General features: G+C 48.9%; 1 pseudogene; it reads left to right on the top strand.

Moving 5' to 3' along the window:
- Window positions 1-4,698: 4,698 nt before the first annotated feature.
- Window positions 4,699-4,864, top strand: LOC115511404 (annotated as a pseudogene).
- Window positions 4,865-20,414: the final 15,550 nt, after the last annotated feature.

Genomic DNA, 20,414 nt, shown 5'->3' on the forward strand with positions numbered 1-20,414 from the left:
TCCTGGACCTCACTCCACCTGCTGGGGGCCTCCTGCCGAGTGTGAACTCTCCAGACCGAGTACCCAGCCCCTCAGTCACCACCTGCAATGGTGACCGTGGTCCCCCCGCCCGGACTCAGGGATAGACACATCGCAGTGGGTTTTCTGGAGGAGGACAGAAGACCAGGGAAGGGGCAGCACAGGCCCTGGAAAGTGGCTGGGTGATACCTGGGCCAGGGATTCTGGGGTCCTGGGTATACCCCAAATACAGTGTAGGTGGGGTCATGTCCCCCAAGGGACATGTCCTGGTCCCACAGACTCCCGCCCCCTCGGAGAAAGGAGCAGCAGGGGATATCAGAACGGGGGCCTCCAAACCGCAGGACCAAGGTAGGGGCTCCACTGGTCAAAGAATGTCCCTCTCCTTACGGCTGTGACACATGATAGGCCCCGGGAGAGGAAGGAGCCCACAGAAGGGCTGGCCTCTGTTTCCCTCACACAGGACGTGTTGGGCAAGGTTTTAGGCCAGTGTGGTAAAAGCTGCTCCCTGCTCTGCGGCCTCCAGGGCCCAGCCGGCTCTCCTGCGCCCTAAGAATAGCCCTGCAAGGCACCTTCCCCGACGTCACCTGCTCGTGATTTTCACACCAGCCCCGTTCAGACCAGCCTAAGTCCTCACTCCACCTCACAGAGGAAGTGGAGGTTCCAGAGGCCGGAAAGGCCTGGTTGGGACTGTTTCCGCCCAGAAGAGGTTCGAGGCCTCAGCCAGAAGCATGCGGCCAAGTGAAGGAAGGGACAGGTGCAGGCCCAGAACCCCCTTCTCTGTCGGCCTTCCCCAACCAGGGTCAGGATGGTTCCAGTTCGGCACTATGGTGCCGGCCTGGGCTCTGGGTTTTGCTCGGTCTCGAGAATGTCAACAACCCAGCCTGCTCTGATGGTCTAGCGCCCTAGCTCTGGGGGCAAAGGTGGCCCTGGACAACTTGGACGGGGCCCCCCCTCCAGACTTGCAAATTAGCCCAAGACTGAGGCATGTCACAGCCTCCCTGTCTGCAGTGACTTCTCCGAGGGACCCCAGGGCCCTGAGTCAGAGGCAGTTTGCCCTGCCTTTTGAGTCCCTAGGCCTCACTCGTCCCCTGGATCTCCAGGCTCTTACGAAGCACGTGGGCAGCTTCTCGCCTCCCTGAGCCCCTCATCCCCAGCAGGGTGAGGGCACCAGGCACGGAGGCTTGTACCGTTGTGTCTCCTCGTCCAGGCTTTGAAGGTCCGGGCTTCGAGGCTACCGGGAGAGTTGACTCCTAAGAAGTATAGGTGTTTACTGCTTGTGGGGTGTCGGTGAGCAGGTGCAGGAGATGGGGGGGTGCCGGCAGCATGTTCTCAACCTTTCCCCTCTGTGTGCGTCAGTCTATGGCAGGGCTTTTCAGGGCAGCTGTTTCCAGATGTCCCGTGTGGCACGGGGACCCTTACTGTCTCTTGGTGGCCAGTGGAGCAAAATACAGCTCCGTTCTTCTGGGTATCCTTCCCTCCCTTATTTTCCCGCCCCCTCTCTGTGCCTGTCCTGGACTGTATCTTCCGGTAAACCAAGCGATCTAAGCCTGGCCTCAGTTTCTACCTCCTAGACAACCTGAGCTAAGTAAAGCCTCGAGGTAGCCATCTGGGGCCGGGTTTCCTCAGTCTGCAGACGTGTCCCCTTCAGACGGCTGCCTCCGGCCTTCTGCTCTAGCTTTCATGTCCCTTTGTAAAGTTTCTTCTGTTCCAGCTTCTCCGGAGGAAAAAACAAGACAAACCAAAAATGAATCATAGAGCGATAGGCACTTGGCTGGAAATCCCGACTCACAAGCTTGACCGGAGGGGTCACCGTATCACAGCACTTGGGAAAGTGACCACTGCAGTCAGACTGTCTGTGCTTGTATCACAGCACTTACTGTGTGGCCTCGGGAAGGTTACTCGGCCTCTCTGGACCTCAGCATCAGCTTTTGCAAGATGAGGATAATGCCAACATGTATGCCGCAGGACTGTTGAACAGATTAAATGAAATAATGAAAAAAAAAAAGAAAAAAAACATGGTAGTTAACATTATGAGCTACCCTCTTGGTCAAGTCTTAGCCTCGTTGACTTGATGGCTCTTCAAATATTTGATAGTTGTTACCATTTGTTGAGTGTTTTCCTCACACCCAGAACTTCACCCAAACCTCTTTGCTTAACCGTTTGGCATTTTGTAGTGAGGAAACTGAGGCTTAAGATGAGCCAGAGGGCAAACGTGTTGAGTCACAAGTTGTGCTCAGGTCCGTCTGATGACACAGCCTCTTATTCTTTCCTGTACATGGCACTGAAGAACCTTCCCATTCTTCCCTTAGGCCCAAGGTGCCTGCCCTTTCCTTTCTCCACAAGCCTTCCAGGCTGGCCTTGGGGCGCAAGGGGGAAAGGGCGGGTGTTAAGCCACAGTGAATGGGCTCCACCAGGAGGGGAAGGTATGAGGGCTGGAAGCTGCCAAGATGCAAGCTCATGGCAGGTGTTACCATGTACAGCAGGCCTTTCCTAATGAGCAAAACAAGAAGAGAAAACTGACAAACAGAATTTGGCTCTGTTTGAACGTGTGAAGAGAACAGCCCAGTTCTGAGAGACATTTCCATGGAGCGCAAGACCCAGGAGGCCTGGCTCTCCCGATGCCGGGAGGGCTGCGGTCACTGCCCAGCTTGGAGAGCAGCTGAGGCCCTGCCCTGAGGTCGGGCTGACGGACTTGTCTGCAGTGCCTCTCTCTCTCTTTAAGGTTTATTCATTTATTTATTTTGAGAGAGAGAGAGACAGAGACAGAGACAGAGAGAGACAGTGTGTGTGCAAGCAGGGGAGGGGCAGAGAAAGGGAGAGAGAATCCCAGGAAGGCTCTACACCATCAGCACAGAGTCCAACTCGGGGCTCCGGAACTCACGAACTGTGAGATCACGACCTGAGCCAAAACCAAGAGTCGGAGTTTGACTGAGCCAGCCAGGTGTCCCTGCAGTGCCTCTTTTGAGGACACAGACACGTCTCCCCTCTGAGAGTCCGTGTCCCCTGCGGTTGGACGGTGAGGGGCCATGAGAAGGGCAGCCCTGAGAGAGTCTGGCTGACACCTGCTGACAGGTATGACTGGGGTGGTCAAGCCCCGCCATTCACCTGGGCCGAGAGAAACACCGTCCTGTCACCAAGCAGTAGAAGCATGACTGTCATTAGTCTTTCTTTTCGAATTGATGCAAAAGGTGACTTCTTCCACCCTCTCACACGTGTGGTCACCTGGGGTGAGATGCAAGGACAGCGTGAGGTTGCGGCCGCCGTTGTTAGCTCCTTTGGGACGGCACTGGTCGGGTCCTTCCACTGCTCAGTGGTGGCAGCCATCAGGGGGCATCAGGGCACTCCCGACAGTTGTTGGGGTTATGACGCCTTTGATTTTTAGAGCACTTGGCCGTCATTAACTAAAACTAAATGCCCACCCCTGATTACCGCCAGGCCGAGCTTGGCCGAGGTCTGCAAACGTAGCATGGAGTCCATGCCGTCTCCTCTCCCAGCTGCGAGGAACCTGCTTTCACTGGCAGCGATGATAACATCTCGGGCTTGACCTAGTTTTTTATTTTTAAACTTCACTGGCGTTGTTTGTCTAACTCAGCCTTTCAATAGCTGTCTGAGATTTGGCCTCTTATGAAACGGCCATAACAAAAAGAGACCTTTCAGGCAGCCGTGGGGGAGAGGGGTGCTTTAAGGACCAGGAAATGGGAAGACAAAACCCTGGGTGATTTTCAGGTATTACAAAGGGCCTTCTGATTTGTATTTTAGAGGAAATGTGGAAGGTCTGTATTAGCATAAGTGATACCATAACGCTAAGTAAAGTGCAGATGAAATTCCCCCTTGTAATTTACCAGCTTCCTTCTGGTATTCGTGGCTTTCAGAAGTAACATCAGCTGGGTTCATCTCCAGAAAATTCCTCCTTGGGATTGCTGATCTTCCGTTATTGGGAAGTGTGGTGGGTTTTTGTTTTGTTTTGTTTTGTTTTGTTTTCTCTCTTTCATTAAAGAAAGTGTGCTTTGGCCCAAAGGAGAAATGTTTTGAAGTTAGATCTAGATTTGGATTTTGGTTCTGATATTTGGTGACTTGGGACCCTGGGAAAGTGCATTTCTGATCTTCCACTTCCTCATCTGTAAAAGGGGGATCAAAGTGAAGATCTCAAGGGGTCGTCAAGATCGGAGGTAACGTGCATGGAAAAGAGCAGAGAGAGGAGTTTCAATTAGTGCGCGTTCGCTGAGACAGAACGGCTGGCGGGCGGGAAGAGTACGAGCACAAGTCACCAGGTAGTGAAAGTACCAAGGCTGCTCCGTCAACGCGAGGTGCTTCTGTATTTTTCATGAAGAGTGAAGGAACAAACACGGGCAGCATTTGTCAGTGATGAACCAAATCACCGGTGGGAGAAACAAGATAAAAGCCTTGTAGGGCCCTGTGCTGCCTGCTGGCTCTTGGTTCAAAGAGAAGGAGCACCTGATAATTCCTTAGGAGACTGTCCCTCCACGGCAAGGACAGCATGCCGGAGCGGACTTGATCACTTAGGGACTCTGGACGGGTAAATAAATCTCTACTTCCTGCATCTTCCAACCCAGATGTGAGACACCCACTTGTTTGTTTTTATTAAGCTGATTGTGTTTACCTTCTGAAACTTCTCCTCAAGGCAAAGCAAGGGGCTGGGAGTAGAAAAGTATGGGTGTTAGCTTTGCGCGGTGGCAGTATCGTAGCCAATGAGGTTTATCCGAGGCGCGATTATTGCTAATAGAAAATATGGATGTCATTCTAGGCTGTTCCCAAGTGCATCCCTTCAGCTGCTGGATTTATGCTCCCTCACGTGTAGGTGAGGGTTTGGAAAGGGGGGTGCCTTGGGGGCTGTCCTGCTCTGGGAGTCTGGGGCCCCTACTAAATGGGGAGTGGCCATCTGGGCCACGTTCTACTCATGCTGGGGCACATCCCATTGGCAGAACAAGCACCTGGCCAATCCCATCGTACGCGGGGTAGGAAAGCATGCTTTCTTCCAAGGGCATGGGGGAGTGACTATTTGCTAAGCTATAATTCAATTTGTCACTGCCAGTCTGAAGGCAAAGAATTTAATTAAACAAATTCTCGAGCTCTCCGTCAGCTTTGTGTCTCTCCAGTTCTTATATAAAACATTCCAGGGAGCTTAGCTCTTCATCAGTGGAAACTGTCTAGTCATGCCCTGATCAGAATTCAAGGCCAAGCAGGGACCATTATTTGAGCTGTAGATTTAGCTGTTTGGTATTCACACATCCCTAATGATCTTGGAAAGTATAATGTTTTCTAACAGCTGTAAAGACAAGAGATTCTAACATGATCAACTATACATAATATCCATGGAATTACATTGAGTAATGTAATGATGTGTTATGCTGTAATTAACACATTATGAATACCTAATTTGAAAGGTTAATGAAATTGACAAACATACGAACACTGTGGGTATCATCAATAACACTTAATGACAAATCTCTTGTTTTCATTTACGGAATCAAATAAAATGGGAAGATTCCACCACTACAACTGCATTTTTTTTTTGGTCATAAATTAAAAAGAGTCTGCACGATATATTTTGTTTTAATTTGGAGTGTAGGTTTACAGAGTATTTTATACTGCAGATCTATGTGTAAATGATATTTAACACAACAAGCTCATAATTATTTTAAATGATCATTTTGTAGTTTTTCTGCAAAGGGTTATACTTGCTAAGGGGGAATATTTTTTAGTTAGACAGATCAAAGGAAGTGCCAGGACCAAGGGCAACTGCCATGGGAAAGCCATCCTCAAAGCTGTGTTCCTGTAGGAGGACCTTCCCATCTGGGCTAAAGATATACAGTTTGTCATCTTAAAACCGGGAAGAATGATGTAAGAACAAAATTTTGTTTCTCTTCAGATCCCTGGGTGAACTTTCAGTTTAACTGATAGGTTTTAAAGCCATGGAATCTACATCGATAAGCTAATTAATGTCAATAAAACTCAAACAAATAGAAGGGGCCCACTTTATTTTCATTTCTGATATAAAAGTCCTAAAAGAATGGATATCATCCATGTTAATGTTTTCATAGAAAGAAAAATTTTGTTCTTTTTTTTAAATTTTATTTTTATTTTTTAATTTACATCCAAGTTAGTTAGCATCTACTGCAACAATGATTTCAGGAATAGATTCCTTAGTGCTCCTTACCCATTTAGCCCATCCTCCCTTCCACAACCCCTCCAGCAACCCTCTGTTTGTTCTCCATATTGAAGAGTCTCTTCTGTTTTGTCCCCCTCCCTGTTTTTATATTATTTTTGCTTCCCTTCCCTTATGTTCATCTGTTTTGTCTCTTAAAGTCCTCATAGGAGTGAAGTCGTATGATATTTGTCTTTCTCTGAGTGACTAATTTCACTTAGCATAATACCCTCCAGTTCCATCCACGTAGTTGCAAATGGCAAGATTCCATTCTTTTTGACTGCTGAGTAATACTCCATTGTGTATATATATATATATACCATATCTTCTTTATCCATTCATCCATCGATGGACATCTGGGCTCTTTCCATACTTTGGCTATTGTTGATAGTGCTGCTATAAATATTGGGGTGCATGTGTCCCTTCTAAACAGCACACCTGTATCTCTTGGATGAATGCCTAGTAGTGCAATTGCTGGGTCGTAGGGTAGTTCTATTTTTAGTTTTTTGAGAAAAATTTTGTCCTTGAGTTCTTACCTCTACATCAATAATGCCAATACTAATACTAATACTAATACTAATACCACAGTATTGATAAGAGTAATGATAAGAAGGATGACTTCACATTACACAAAACACCTTAAATGCATAATTGGTTGGACCCTTTTAGAAAGCCAGTAAAATTATTGACAAAATGCTGTAACTCCATTTTGTTAACGTTGAAATGAAATCTGGAGAGCTTAAATGACTTCCCCAAAGTATAATGGTTAAGACATGACAGGCTGTGACCTGCTAATTCTGTGCTTTTCCCGCTAAGCTTCACGTTTCCATCTCTAGGCTTCCAGAAGCCATGGTTTTCTGTTAGCCATTTGTAGTTACACATTATTTTTGTTTTAAGTGATTAGTTTTCTGATTGTCAAAGTAACAAGTGGCCATTGTAGAAAATTTGAAAATATAGTGGAATATAAGGAAAAAATAGTAACCACCCTACTCCTGGAATCCAGCCCTGCAAAACTAACACATATTAACTGTTTCTTGTGTGTGTGTATGTGTGTGTATGTGTGTGAACTCCATCCTTCTTTGTCCTAGGTTTTTTCAGATGGTTGGATGTGACCAATCAGGATTTTGGAGGACACCAGGTCACAAAGCTGACCCAGTCCTGAGCCTCATGGAATCACAGAATCTGGAGGTCAGACAAAATGTAGGAATTGCTTTTGCAACATCTCAGGAAAACGGGCTTCCCACTCCCATTTGACAGCCTCAGTTATTGTCAGGCTTACTGCTCATGTGTCGCTGTCCCCTGATGGTATCTCAGGCTGTCCCAAGGCTGCTTTCTGGGTGGGGAGGGCTTCTTGGAGAGTGCTGAGAAGTTGGAATGTTCCCTCTTCATTCCTCAGACTCTCCAAGTCCACTTCACAACCAATTTCAAGTCACTTAACCTCTCTGAGCCTCACTATCTTCGTCTGTCACATGGTGATAGAAGCATGGGATCAACACCTTGAATGGTGCCCAACCAGCGTTCATCCTCCATTAAGTGTGAATCCCTGAGATTGGTATTATTGTCACGACCACTGCCTCTGCCTACCTTGTTGGCTGTAGGCATGGACTGGGTCCACTAGTACTCACTTGTTCCCCAGACACTGTGCACCTGTATGTCTCCCCCTGATTCCTGTACCTTCCTCCCTAGGGGAGACTCTGGAATATCCTCCTTCCTAACCTGGTTCCCACACCATGCCCCCTCCCACCCTCTCTGAGAACTCTGATTCACTGGAAGGAACTCAGCTCCAACCCACTTGCCTTGCCTGGGACACCCGGCCTCAGTGTGGGAGCCCAACGACTGGGGTGTGGGTGGGGGTCCAGCCTTTTTTTTTCACTTTTGGAGTATTTACTTAACAACCATGAGCCTCAGTGTTCTCACTCTTAAACCAAAGGGAATGTGCTGTGAATATGAATTGAGGCGAGCCACTGAAGGTGTGTTCAGGTAACACATGTGCTTGAGGTATTGGCCATCTCCTCCTTCACACGCATTTTCTCTCTTGGTCCTCACTGCCACTCGGGAAGCAGGTGTCGCTACAGGTAAAAACACTGAGCTCTGTGGGAGAAGTGACAGGCTCAAGGCCACCCACATCCTCTGACTGGGCTCAGAGGTGAATCTAGGACTCCAGATCCTACGTGTTATCTACCATAATGTGCAAACGTACTGTGACTGATCTAGTAGCTTTTCAAACTTTTTTGAATTAAATCAAATACAGCAGCAGAATACTATGATATTCTGATCTCGTATTTAAGTAATTTATTTGCATTTTATGCTGGGTTTTGATGCAGGGCCGGGAAATCAACAAAACTTTTATTTTAAAGGGGAAAAAACTAGATGGATAGAGAAATTGCCTTCTCATAGCTGAGTACCAAAGGGAGTGTCCCAGGCTGCTTATTTTTTGGAGATTGAGACCCCAAATGTCACAACACTGGCATTCAAAAGCCCAAAAGGTGAAGCAGCTTCTTCTGGATATTTGTGATGTTTCCTGTCACCAGAGTCTGTGCCTGGGATAACAGCAATACATCCATGCGCTTTACTCTGCACAGAACATTTTTTTCAGCCTTGCTCGTTAGTAGATGTAAGCCAGCCAGTAACCCCGTGGGGTGTGTGTGTGTGTGTGCGTGTGTGTGTGTGTGCGCGCACGCGCGAGCTCACGCGTTGCATACTGCCCCCATCCCCTCGGGGATCTCCCTGGCAGCCCACGGGGGCTGTCCCCCTACCCCAGATTTCGTCTTGCAGCTTGCCCTTCTGAAATTGCTTCAGGTATGATTCTATCTCGAAGACTGAAGATCGGACTTGAAAAGGAGCCAGCTCTCATAGTGTCATTCCTGACAGATTTCTTAATTAATCTGCTCAGATTGTCAATAGTGTAATTCACTGTTGATTTAGAAACTAGTTATATGAGCACTGCTTAGTGCCATTGTGGGAAAACATCTGAATAATTCAGCTAATAGATGGGAAACTCACCCAGATTGCTGGGGCACAGGGAGCAAAGAGCTAACTCGCATGAGATGAGCTCGAGCAGGGTGATTCCAGCAAATTCCAGGGAGCGGGGAGAGGTTGTCATATTATTGGGGGCAGCAGCTGCCTGGTTTAATTATTGTCATTTCGGTTTTTGGAAAAAGGAACGTGGGCCTGGTATTCTCACAGGCAGAGGCCATTAGCACACTCTTGAAAAATATTGCAGAATTTCAGTGTAAAATGTGTGATCTAGTTGATTACTAACTCGGAGCTACTCAGCGTGTTAGTGGGTCTCATTCTTGCGATGCCATATTATTTTTATATGATTCTTATTCAACATAGGTGAGTTTAGTGATATGTACCATCCAAGGAATATAAAAATGACTTCCTTTTCTTCTGGGAGATTCGTAATTATTTGGGGGTTTCCTAGAATTGAATAGATGTCTCCTGAGATTGGGGTCATCACCCATTTTACACCAAAACTTGGAGCTGTGTTGAAAATGAAGTTTATAGGTTGGTGAGTCTGCTTATGTGAAGAGTCTTACGTAAACATAAAAACTCAATCACTTTTAGTTATATACTTAACATTTTGTTTTTACTGAAAATCGTAAAATTATATGAAGTTGAGCTGTTATACTAAATTTTTTTGCCATGGTGGTTAGAGTTTTAACAACCCTTAAGTGCAGATGAGTTAGTGGCTAAATGTAAATGTTAATCAGAATCATGGTGCTTTTGATAGGAAATGTTAATTCAGTTCCATTTATCTGCAGCGTCTCACGCTTGTCTTCTATTTTCTATCTCCCTTCCCCCCCCAACATCCTCGCATGCATGAGAGCTCATGTGCACACACACGTGCACACACACAAACATACATGCACACACAGTACAACAACACATACACACGTGCACGCACCCACGTGTGCACACACATGCACATGCACGCACACTCTTGTCTGTCACCTCTCTTCCAGCTTTCTATGGTGAGGTCTTCAGAAAAAGGGAAAGAGTAAACAGCATCCAGGGCTGATAGCCTGACACGGACGGACGTCTAGCAGGTGAGAGGCAATTCTGCACGGGGTTCTGTGGCCTTGGATTTGAATACAGGCAGGACTGATTTTTAAATCCTAAACTACACGGGGAGCCTTAGGGGACACGATTGCCTTTTGGGGGGGTAGTGAACAGAAATGCAGCAAACGGTCCTTGAATGCATCTTGGTTGTCTGGAGAGGACATGGGTAAAGTAGGGCGTGGGTTAGAATCCGGCTTGGCTGGAGAGAACACGCCAAGTCACAGTGGACCACACGGAGATAGGGACTCTCTGTCGCCCAGGAAGTCTGGTGTGTGCAGCCGGGGGCTGGGGCGGCCACTCCACCTCACCAGGGACCCAGGCTCCTTCTGTCCTGCTGTTCCACCATCCTGGTCAGCGCACGATTTGCTCAAATCCCATGGTTCATTCATGGTCAAGATACGTGTGGGCGTTGGCACTATCACACCCGCATCTCAGAGAGAAGGAAAGAGGCAGAGGACAAGGGGCACCACTGCCCTCCCTTCTGCTTTTATTAAGCAGCTGTTCTGGAATCGCTCCTTCCTTCGCCTCCACGCATTTCATCTTGCACATCCTTGGCCGGAGCCCAGAGGGCCACACCTAGCTGCAGGGAGGCTGGGCAACGTGGTCTTTTTAGCTGGACACAAATAACACTGATGTTGTGTTACGGGAGAAGAGGGGACCGGGTATTCGATGGTAGCCTGAAGGCCACTTCCTACAAATAGTAGACGCTTTACAACAAGCAGTTGTTACAGCTCTAATGAAACCACAAATAAGTGCTTCCTATTTTTACCGAGTGCCTGGGTATTTTGAATGGAGAAGATGATTTGAAAGGATGATTGTTTCACGAGAGCCTGAGACAACAGCACTGATCATGGCTTTCTGTCACTTGTGCTGTCTACAACCCCAGCTCCGGTCAGGGAGTCGAGGGGCTGATAGATGCTGTCAGTATGGAAAGAATGGGTGACAGGTCCCTGAGTTTTCTAATAGCATTTGGAGAACGGTATGCCTTTTGTTTAAAAAAAAAAAAACAAAAAACGTATTGTTATTTATGTGTGTAACACCAGCCTTGTCTGATCGGGTATTCCCTGGGAATCTAATTTGTAAATAATTACTTGACAGAATGGAACTGGCTGGAAAAGTCTGAATATGCGGAGGCATATTAGAGGCAAGTTAGGAAAGCCAACCTCAGGGCCCAGACACAGCGGACGCACTTAGCCAGTCATTAGCAGAGGTGCTGGGAGCAGCTGGTCTACCCGGGATCCTGACGGAACGCCTGTCCCCAAAGAATGGATACGGGGACAGCCGGGTTTTTCTCCCTGTGCAGAGTGGGAGGGCGGTGTTCGGGGGCAAGGAGGTGCTAGGGACTGAGGATTGGTGTCCCTGCCCGATTCTCGTGTGGAAGCCCAATTCCTAGTGTGGTTGCATTTGGTGATGGGCCTCCGAGGAGGTAACCAAGGTTAATTGAAGTCATGAGGGTGGGGCCGTGATCTGATAGAATCAGTGTCCTTGTGAGAAAAGGAGGATATGCCAGGGCCTTCTGTGGGTGGAAGCACCTGGGAGAGGTCACGTGAGGATAGCGAGAAGGCGGCTGTCTAGTGAGAGAGACAGGGAGAGAGTTCTCGCCAGCGTCCATCCCGCTGGACCATAGTCTTGGACTTCTGCTTCCCGAACTGTGAGATAATAAATGCCCCTGGTTTGAGCTGGCCTGGCTGTGCTGTTTTGTTACAGCAACACAGACGCGCTAATACGGGGCGGTGAAATGGATGTGGGTGCCTCGGAAAGAACGTCAAAGCCAGATCCTGACAGTCTTGACTGGTCCCGTGGCTGTCCCGATGCTTCTGTTTTCACCACTGACGGGGCACCAGCCTGGGCCTCCTCACTCGATTTACTCTCTGCGGTGAACACCCAGCCTTCCCCTCTCCTACTGATTCATTCTTCAGGTCATTCGTTTTAGCAGAATGAACACCTAGCAAGTCCCAACAGCCACGGGAAGAGGAAGAAGCCCGAGCTCTCGTGGTGACCCAGGGGGCAAACGCAGACAGTGGGGCCAGTATTCGTTACCTCTTCGGTGCCCTTCCTGCCGGCAGGGTCTACGGCAAATGCTCAGTAGTGCTGAATCGTAGGAGGCTCGCACTAAGCCTGCGAGGGAGGGGCTGGTTTCACCCTACTTTGCAGGAAAGAAAGAGGCCCTGAAGGTGAAGTGACCTCTCCATGGACAAACTGGACCTCTCCAGCTGGTAAAACTGCTAAGTGGCAGAGCCTGGGGTCACAGCCAGACAGTGGGGACCAGAGCCCCACAGTCAACTCTGCGGTCAGACCAAATTGTTCCAACCCAACTTGGTAGTGCTTCCATGGCTCGGGACCCTCTCAGGGGTGGCGGGCCAGGGAGAGTCTTCCCAGAAAGTCATGTCCGAGTGGGGATCTGGAGGACAGTGTAACTGGGTGTGAAGAATGAGAGAGAGGCTGCAGGCAGCAGGGGCAGGGGAACAGGGGAGCCACGGGGGGAGCTGGGAGCGTAGGATGCCCGAGGAGGTGAGGGTGGCAGGGACACGGGAGAGGGGGAAGGGGTCTGCATCACGGAGGAAAGTGAAAACCATAGAGGACCATCAAAGAGTTTTTATCAGGGGGATGACAGGGTCACACTGCATTTTAGAAAGATTCCCATGGCTACACTGTGGGCGATGGGTGGGTAAAGTGGGAGAAGCAGGAGCTACTTTGGGGGCGGGGAGAAGGATGGTATAATACCCAGGATGCCTGAGCAGCTTGCAAGGTTGTAGAGGGAAGTGAAGGGATCACCCTGCGGTGAGCAGAAGGACTGACTGGTTTTCTGGAATTTGGGGAGCTGGTTATTAAACACGGACGGCCGTTCTTAAAAATTAAGCTGTAACAGGGTGCCTGGGTGGCTCAGTCAGTTAAGCTTCTGACTTGATTTTGTCTCGGGTCATGATCTTGTGGTTCAGGAGTTCGAGCCCCACGTCGGGCTCTGCATTGACAGTGTAGAACCTCCTTGGGATTCTCTCTCTCTCTGCCCCTTCCTTGCTCTCTCTCTCTCTCAAAATAAATAAACTTCAAAAAAGTTAAGCTGTAACAATGTATAGTTGCATAAACTAGAGTAAAAACAAAGATGAATATTGAGATTCCTTACTTCCTGATTATCTTACTGTTACCCCTTCATTGTAATCTATTCTGTTGAAGGCACTTACGTCCATTGCCCACGTCTGGTGGACACAAGGGTGTGCTGTTGTGAGTGGTGTCACTTCTGTAACTTGGGACCGCCTCTGATTCGGTGGGAGTATTTACACCAAGGAAATCGGCAAACGTTACAGATGAGGTTTGGTCTCTTCAGCACGCTGTGGATGGGTCACCATCCTCCAGAGATAGAGCCTGGAAGAAACCTCTGCCTGCCTCCAGGGTCCACCCGCAAGCCTTCGCCAGCCTTCTCTTCTGGAGCCTCCTGATGAGCTTGGCACACCCTCCCCAAACATTAACCTCTGGTAACCTGCTGGTGTCTGCTTTTATGGTCATTCTCCAAGCATCTTGATTCTTCTGTCGGCTGAGCTCAGCACAGAGTAGAGCTCACTCTGCGCTCGTGGGATGAACCTACCCGTGAGCGGGTGAGTAAATACGACTTCAGTTTTCTACATGGGTGTCTCTTTGGCCTTTGGGGTGGGCCGTACCTCACTAAAGGGCACAACACTAAGGTTATGATAAGCCCCAAACTGCTTTTGGCCTCAAAAACAGCCCGAAGCTGAAGTGACATTTCACACAAATGTGAGTCGCGCTTGATGTTGAAGTGTTTGCTGAGAAACTACTTGAAAGAGGCCACTTTTGGAAGAAACTACTTCCAAGGCGACTTGACAGTCCACCGGGCTGAGAAAATGTGCCCAGGGAGCCAGGACCCACACATCAAAGGGATTCGGAAGGACAATTTGCAAGGAGAGCCACACGTCCGGATCACCTTGGGGAAAGCGGTCTTTGTCACTGATCCGAATCAAGGGCAGGAGGGCACAAGGACATCGGATTTGTTTGAAGAGAACAGCATCCTGTTAGTCTTGGAAAAGAATGACATGAAGCCACCAAAACACCACTTCCTCCCCTCCCCCAGGCCCGCTCGTCACCCGGTGAGGCTCCGTACATCAAAGACTCTCTGAGCCCTGTGTCTGCCTTGTGTGTCACCCTAGTTAACGATTTGAAGGCAAATGCCCAGAACGCTGATGTGAGGGGGTAGAAAGAGCTCCCTGCCCCTCCCGTGTGGTTCTACCGTGTCCCCCTCCTCTGGGGCTCACTCCTCCAGGCCTTGGCAATTTTTCTAGGTCCCAAGAGGCGGTGGACCCAAGCTCATGGGTTAACTCCACCAACCCCTGTAGGAGCCTGGGTAAATGACTTGAGTTTTTTGCCCCATCTGTAGAATTCGACTGTTACTTTGGCCTGTGTTACAACCCCCCCCCCCCACATGGCTACAGAGAGGTCCGGGGAAGTGATCTGTCATAGACTGCACGGAGCTGCAAGCTGCTGTTCTTAACTTTGTCAATGCCATCACTAGTGTCTGGGTCCCCTCTTATTTGACATGAGAAACCCAAGGCCCGGAGATGTGAAGTGACTCGATGAGGTCCCTGCCAGGGCCTTACACGGGGGTCTGGGAGTGGGTCCCGTGCCTCCTCTGTTAACAAATGCATTCCACTCTCGGTGCCCTTTCTTGTCAACTCTTACTTATCAGCCTCACAGCAGGTGAAGTCATCCAATAACAGAAAGCCACTGCCCATTTTGCTATGAATTTCTACCCAGGGAATGCGGACACACCCATACACCCCCGACCTACACCTCGCGCCACTCGGTTTTAGGATTAGTAGAAATACATACGCTCTTTTTTTTTTTTTTAATTTATTTGAGAGAGAGAGAGAGAGAGATTGTGAGTGGGGGAGAGGGACAGAGGGGAGAGACAGAATCTCAAGCAGACTCCATGTTCAGCATGAACCTGATGTGGGGCTCTGTCCCACAACACTGGGATCGTGACCTGAGCCAAAATCAAGAGTCGTATGCTCAACCTACTGAGCCACCCAGGTGCCCCCAAATACATACTCCTTAACGGAGCCACATGAACTTGGGGGTGGTGGTGCATGCTCTCGCTCTCCTGGTTTGATACACTATAAAATTGGATTTCGCAAATTCTATTCCTTCTGTACACTGTGCCCTCAGGACCATAGCTCTCTGGATAACCTGGCCTTACACAGACCTCAGCCACCCCCCAAGATGGTCACTGTCCATCCGCTTCTGGCCCTTTCCCCGGGGAAGCGTATCATTCCCGTGTTCTACCTTCCAAAGCATCTCCTTGGGACCAGTGGTGCCCACATCAGCACTTGCTGCGTTCACTTGCATGCTGAGCGGTTTTACAAGCAGGACAATGAACCAGACATAGAGCTGATGACTGCAGTATACTCCAGTGAGTGCCTGGAGGGGCAGCAAAGCCTTTCAATGGAGGGCAAAGCCTGGGAACATCCTGTCTCCTGCCAGCACCACCCTGAGTGTTCCACTGTCCCTTTGGCCCAATAACAGAGTTGGTCCTCAGTAAATATTTATTGAGTGAATGCATTCCTGAGTCATCCCTGCCTTGCCAGGTTTGCTCATTCATTCACTCATCCACTCATTCAATCAGTGTTTCAGTCACCTTCTGTTGTGTGCCAATTATGTGCTAGGCGCTATACTAAGTACTGAAAGCACAGAGATGCATTAGATTCACACTCTGCCTCAAAGAACCTCATTCCAACAGGGGACACAGAAATATGCACGATCACTTTGCAATGAAATGAGTGCAACTGTGGAGATGTGACAAGGCGTCCAGGAGAGCAGGCCTGGTGGATGGGAGGGACAAGGTGTATAAGGGGTAGAGGAGGGATCAGGAAAGACCCCCTGGGTGGGGGAGGCCAGCAAGTCCCCCTGAGGTACGAGGGCTGGAGAGCAGTGTCGGCAACAGTTTGCCCTGAAGGTCCACGGCCAGCAGTCTTTTCAGAACAGACGATGTCACCTCTCAGCACAGCTTTCCACCAAAGCTTCTTGCTCTGGATTCTGGGGTGACACTTGGACCAAGGGGAAGAACACCTGGCTCCTGAGTCTGATTGCTTGACCCCCTTCCCTTTTCTTTCCTTTGCCAGCAACTTCTAGGTGGGCTCAAGAAAGTTGGAGTGCAGTCTCCACTTTTGTCCTCCAGAGTCCACGGTCCAGTTAGGAATGCTGCTCCCCTGTTCACTACCCAGTGAACTTCATCACCTCCCACCCTTCCTTGAGTGCTCCTTGAGTGCAGATTTTGAATACAACCCTCAGATAGGACAGTTTTCAAGGAACTTCAAAATGCAGATGGCCTTCTGGGTAGGCCTCAGGTTCCAGATCAACCAGAAGTCATTTAGAAACACTGTGAACTCTGTGACTAGCACCCACAGCCAGTACCTACCTTATATCTGAACAAGTGTCCATTTCTTTACGTTCCTTTTGGTTGAAAGAAAAGTCTGGGATGGGCAGACTTAGGGCGAGGTCCTTCCAAAGCTAGCTTCTTGCTAACAAGCTCACAGAAGCACCACGTCAAATGGGACTTGGATTTAGCACTTGGTTCAAACTACTGATTTTACCGATAAGGAAACTGAGGTCAGGGGAAGTTCCAAGTAGCTCTGAACTAAAGCAACTCGTGGGTGGCAGAACTGGAGCCCAGCGTCTTGCCACTCAGGCCCTGCGCCTCCCACCACACTTTATCATCGGCATCAGAGCAGTAACTTCAATTAAAATTGATCGGGCATGGTCATCTACGCGACAAGCATTGTACCGGGTGTCGTGGGATACGGCACCAGTGGAGAGTGCAGAGCCCTGGTCTTTAAGTATATTGTGGTCCAGTCGGGGTCAAAACTCCTGTTCGTTAAACTCACGTTCAATGGCGAATGACATCGTTGCGGAGTAGAGAGGTGTAAGTAGCTACAAACTCCGGAGAGTTCTTTTGAAAAATGGTATTTGAACCAGGACATGCACAACATGCTGAGATGGGTGAAGACGTGGTAGACGGCTCCTGATATGCTCTGTCTCTGGAACCTACTTGGAAATCAAGGACTCTCCAGAAGCCCTACTTCCACTACAATTTTGACCATCATTCTTGCATTTTATTCCTAAATAAAATAGAAGTGTTGGCTTCCTTTTTCTTCTTCTTTTCCATTTTCCTGGGATGGGTGGTATTGTTTAAAGCTGTGAACACACACGTGAGTACACATACTCCTTTGCACGCACGCTTATGCGCTCACAGGCACGCTCTTGCACACATACACATGGGTGCGTGTGCACGCGCACACCCACGGACACACACACACTAGGAGCTTCCTTTTCAGGAAGGAACAGCAGCAGTTCACATGAAGAATCCTGCACCATAAACTCTTCTTCAGCTAGATTACATGCGGGACAAGTGCTGACTTTCAATTTATGCCCCTGACATGAGTCATTGAGTGCTCTGATTCTCAGTTTATTTGTCCTGTCTTCAGTACAATGGATTGAATGCAGGGTTATCCAGCCATGACGTGGCGCCTTGATGCCTCCAATATGGGGCTGATGAAACCTGAGCGCCTGGCGCTGTCTTCCAGGAATACGAAAATTTGATTTGGGCTGGAGCCAGCCTCCCTCCTGCTCTGGAACCTGGGTGGAACGTCTGGGGGAAACACTCAGGTCATTCACTGCAGCCTGGGGTATTTGCATAATACCTGATCTCTCGGGATCTGGCCTCAGATGTCGCTTACATAGCTTATCACAGTGATGAATGTTGCTTTCACATTTTCCGTCCCCCGTCTTTTGAAGCGTTATACAGAGCTATGGTTCCATCGTTAAAGGTTCAGAAGATAACTGTATTCATTTCTAAATTAACGTTTCAGATTTCCAAACTTGCCTGGGTGCATCTCTCTGGAGATCCGGGACAGCCCCCCCCCCCCCAAGCCACCTCCCAGACCTCCCAGGTGATGCTCCCGGGAGCGTTTGCAACCCTCACTGTGACTGCAGCTGATAAGTAAATCTCCAATGTGCTCGAATTTCCGCCAAGCTCACATCTCACAACAGAAAGCAAGGTCAGGTGGACTCTCTCATTTGTAAGCACACCCATCCAGGCTCAAGAAGACGTTCCTTAAACAGATACCATCTTTTAAAAACTCCAGGAAGCCAAGCGTTAAGCAAAAGTGGAACTTGAGACTTTTTCTCTTGGTTCCCTATTACGAGCATTGACTGTGTGTTTTGCAATTGCATTTGTGTGCACACTCACACATGCACATGTGAGGGCACACACACGTTCAGAGTGGACTCCTGCCCGAGGTGTGCGGATTCCCAGCGGCCCCAAAAAACAGCACTAGGTATTGACATTGGTGGGTAGGTTAACAGGATATTCTGGACAGGCCTGTGGGATAAGATACCTCCCAGCCACCAGAGTAAACTACCAAAAAAAAAAAAAAAAAAAAAGCAAATGAGGAAAACAGTCCTTTCGAAACACATCTGATATCCTAGCTCCCTATGCACAGAGATGACCACATTCTTCCAGAACCATGGAAGGTGCTTAGACTTACAGGTTAAAAGAAAATCATAGCTCTGCTCCTGGACTCCCGTGCTGTTTTGTCATTGTCTTCCTGCATTGGCCTGGGAAAAATAATTACATCTTTCTGAGCCTCAGTTTCCCCCTCTGTGGAGTGAGAAGTTTTATGAAATGTCATCTCAGATCCTTTGTGGTTACCAAATCATGGGAAATCTCTCCACAACAGATTTTTAACCCCTCGGGGCCATGGGTCATTCCAAATACCTGTTGTAAATGCGGACCTCCTGTCTAGAAATAAATGCAAAGGCATAGAAACACACAGAGTTTATGCAGAGAGTGTGAGAGAGGATTCAGAGAATTCTGGAGCCTGCGCTGGGGGACATGCTTATAACTCTCAGAGGGCATCTCTAAAGACAGTCTGTCTGAAAAAGAAGTGAAAGATAAATCACCTGGGGGAGATTTGGGTGGTGGCTCGGGAGGACTGTGTTGGATCTCCAGACAGACACAGCGTGCCTATGGTCCCATCTGCCTCATCAGAGACTGTGTCTTGTGAAAGCATAGACTCAGAAGCTGTTCGACTGCTAGAACCTTCAGAGACCAAGGGGTCTAAATCTCGTATTTCACCGGCTAAAGTAAGCGGATCCGCCATGACTGGCTCAGCGACAGGCCAGAGATGAAAGTCCCAAGCTTGGGGGCTTGCCCCAGTGTCCTCTTGATTAGTGACATTGGCCTGCAGTAGGTGACACCCCAGAGCGAGTATCCAAGGAGGGGGGCCACACCCATTAATCGTCAGCTCAGCAGTGCGGTACTGTGAAAAGCAGCACCGCTGAGACAATTATGGGGCGCCTGGGTGGCTCAGCTGGTTAAGCATCCGACTTCGGCTCAGGTCATGATCTCATGGTCCGTGAGTTCGAGCCCCGCGTCGGGCTCTGTGCTGATGGCTCAGAGCCTGGAGCCTGCTTTGAATTCTGTCTCCCTCTCTCACTGCCCCTCCCCTACCCACGCTCTGTCTCTGTCTCTCAAAAAAATGAATGAACGTTAAAAAAAATTAAAAAAAAAAACAGAGACAATTACAAAAATGACAGCGTGGAGGGTGATGCGCTAGGCACTTTACGAGAGCGGTTCCATTTACTCTTTGCAGCAATTTCGTGAAGTAGCGTCCTCACCATTGTCACTTACTCCGGGAGTCACGAAACTGCAACTCCAAAACGGGAGTTTGTAAGATCGTGCTCTCGAGACTCCCAGGACTCTTGTCAGTCCGTCTGTCTGTTCTCTCCTGGAGCACACCCGAGCCGCTCTGTGCTTCCTGTTGCTCAAAGGCCTTCACTGCCACTGAGCAGCATGGGTGAGGGACAGTGAGCCTGGGGTCTTGGGGTCTGAGACGCCCCGGCTGGTGGCTCCATCCCAGGTAAGGTGGGGTTTGGCTCAGCAGCTCTTTACTTCTTCCGTTTACCTCCTGCTTTTCTGACATCCCCTTTCCGTGGGGCGTTAAGTGCTCCGACCAGAGGCATTTTATAGCGATGTATAAATTGCTTTATAGCAATCGGCCCGTTATTCTTTGCAATAATTTGCGTTTTACTTCCAAATAAAATAAGGGTTTGCGAACCTTTTTCTTCTTTTCCTTTTTGGGTTCACAGTCCCGATTTT

Source organism: Lynx canadensis, chromosome A3 (assembly GCF_007474595.2).
Source record: "Lynx canadensis isolate LIC74 chromosome A3, mLynCan4.pri.v2, whole genome shotgun sequence".
NCBI classification, from domain to species: Eukaryota; Metazoa; Chordata; class Mammalia; order Carnivora; family Felidae; genus Lynx; species Lynx canadensis.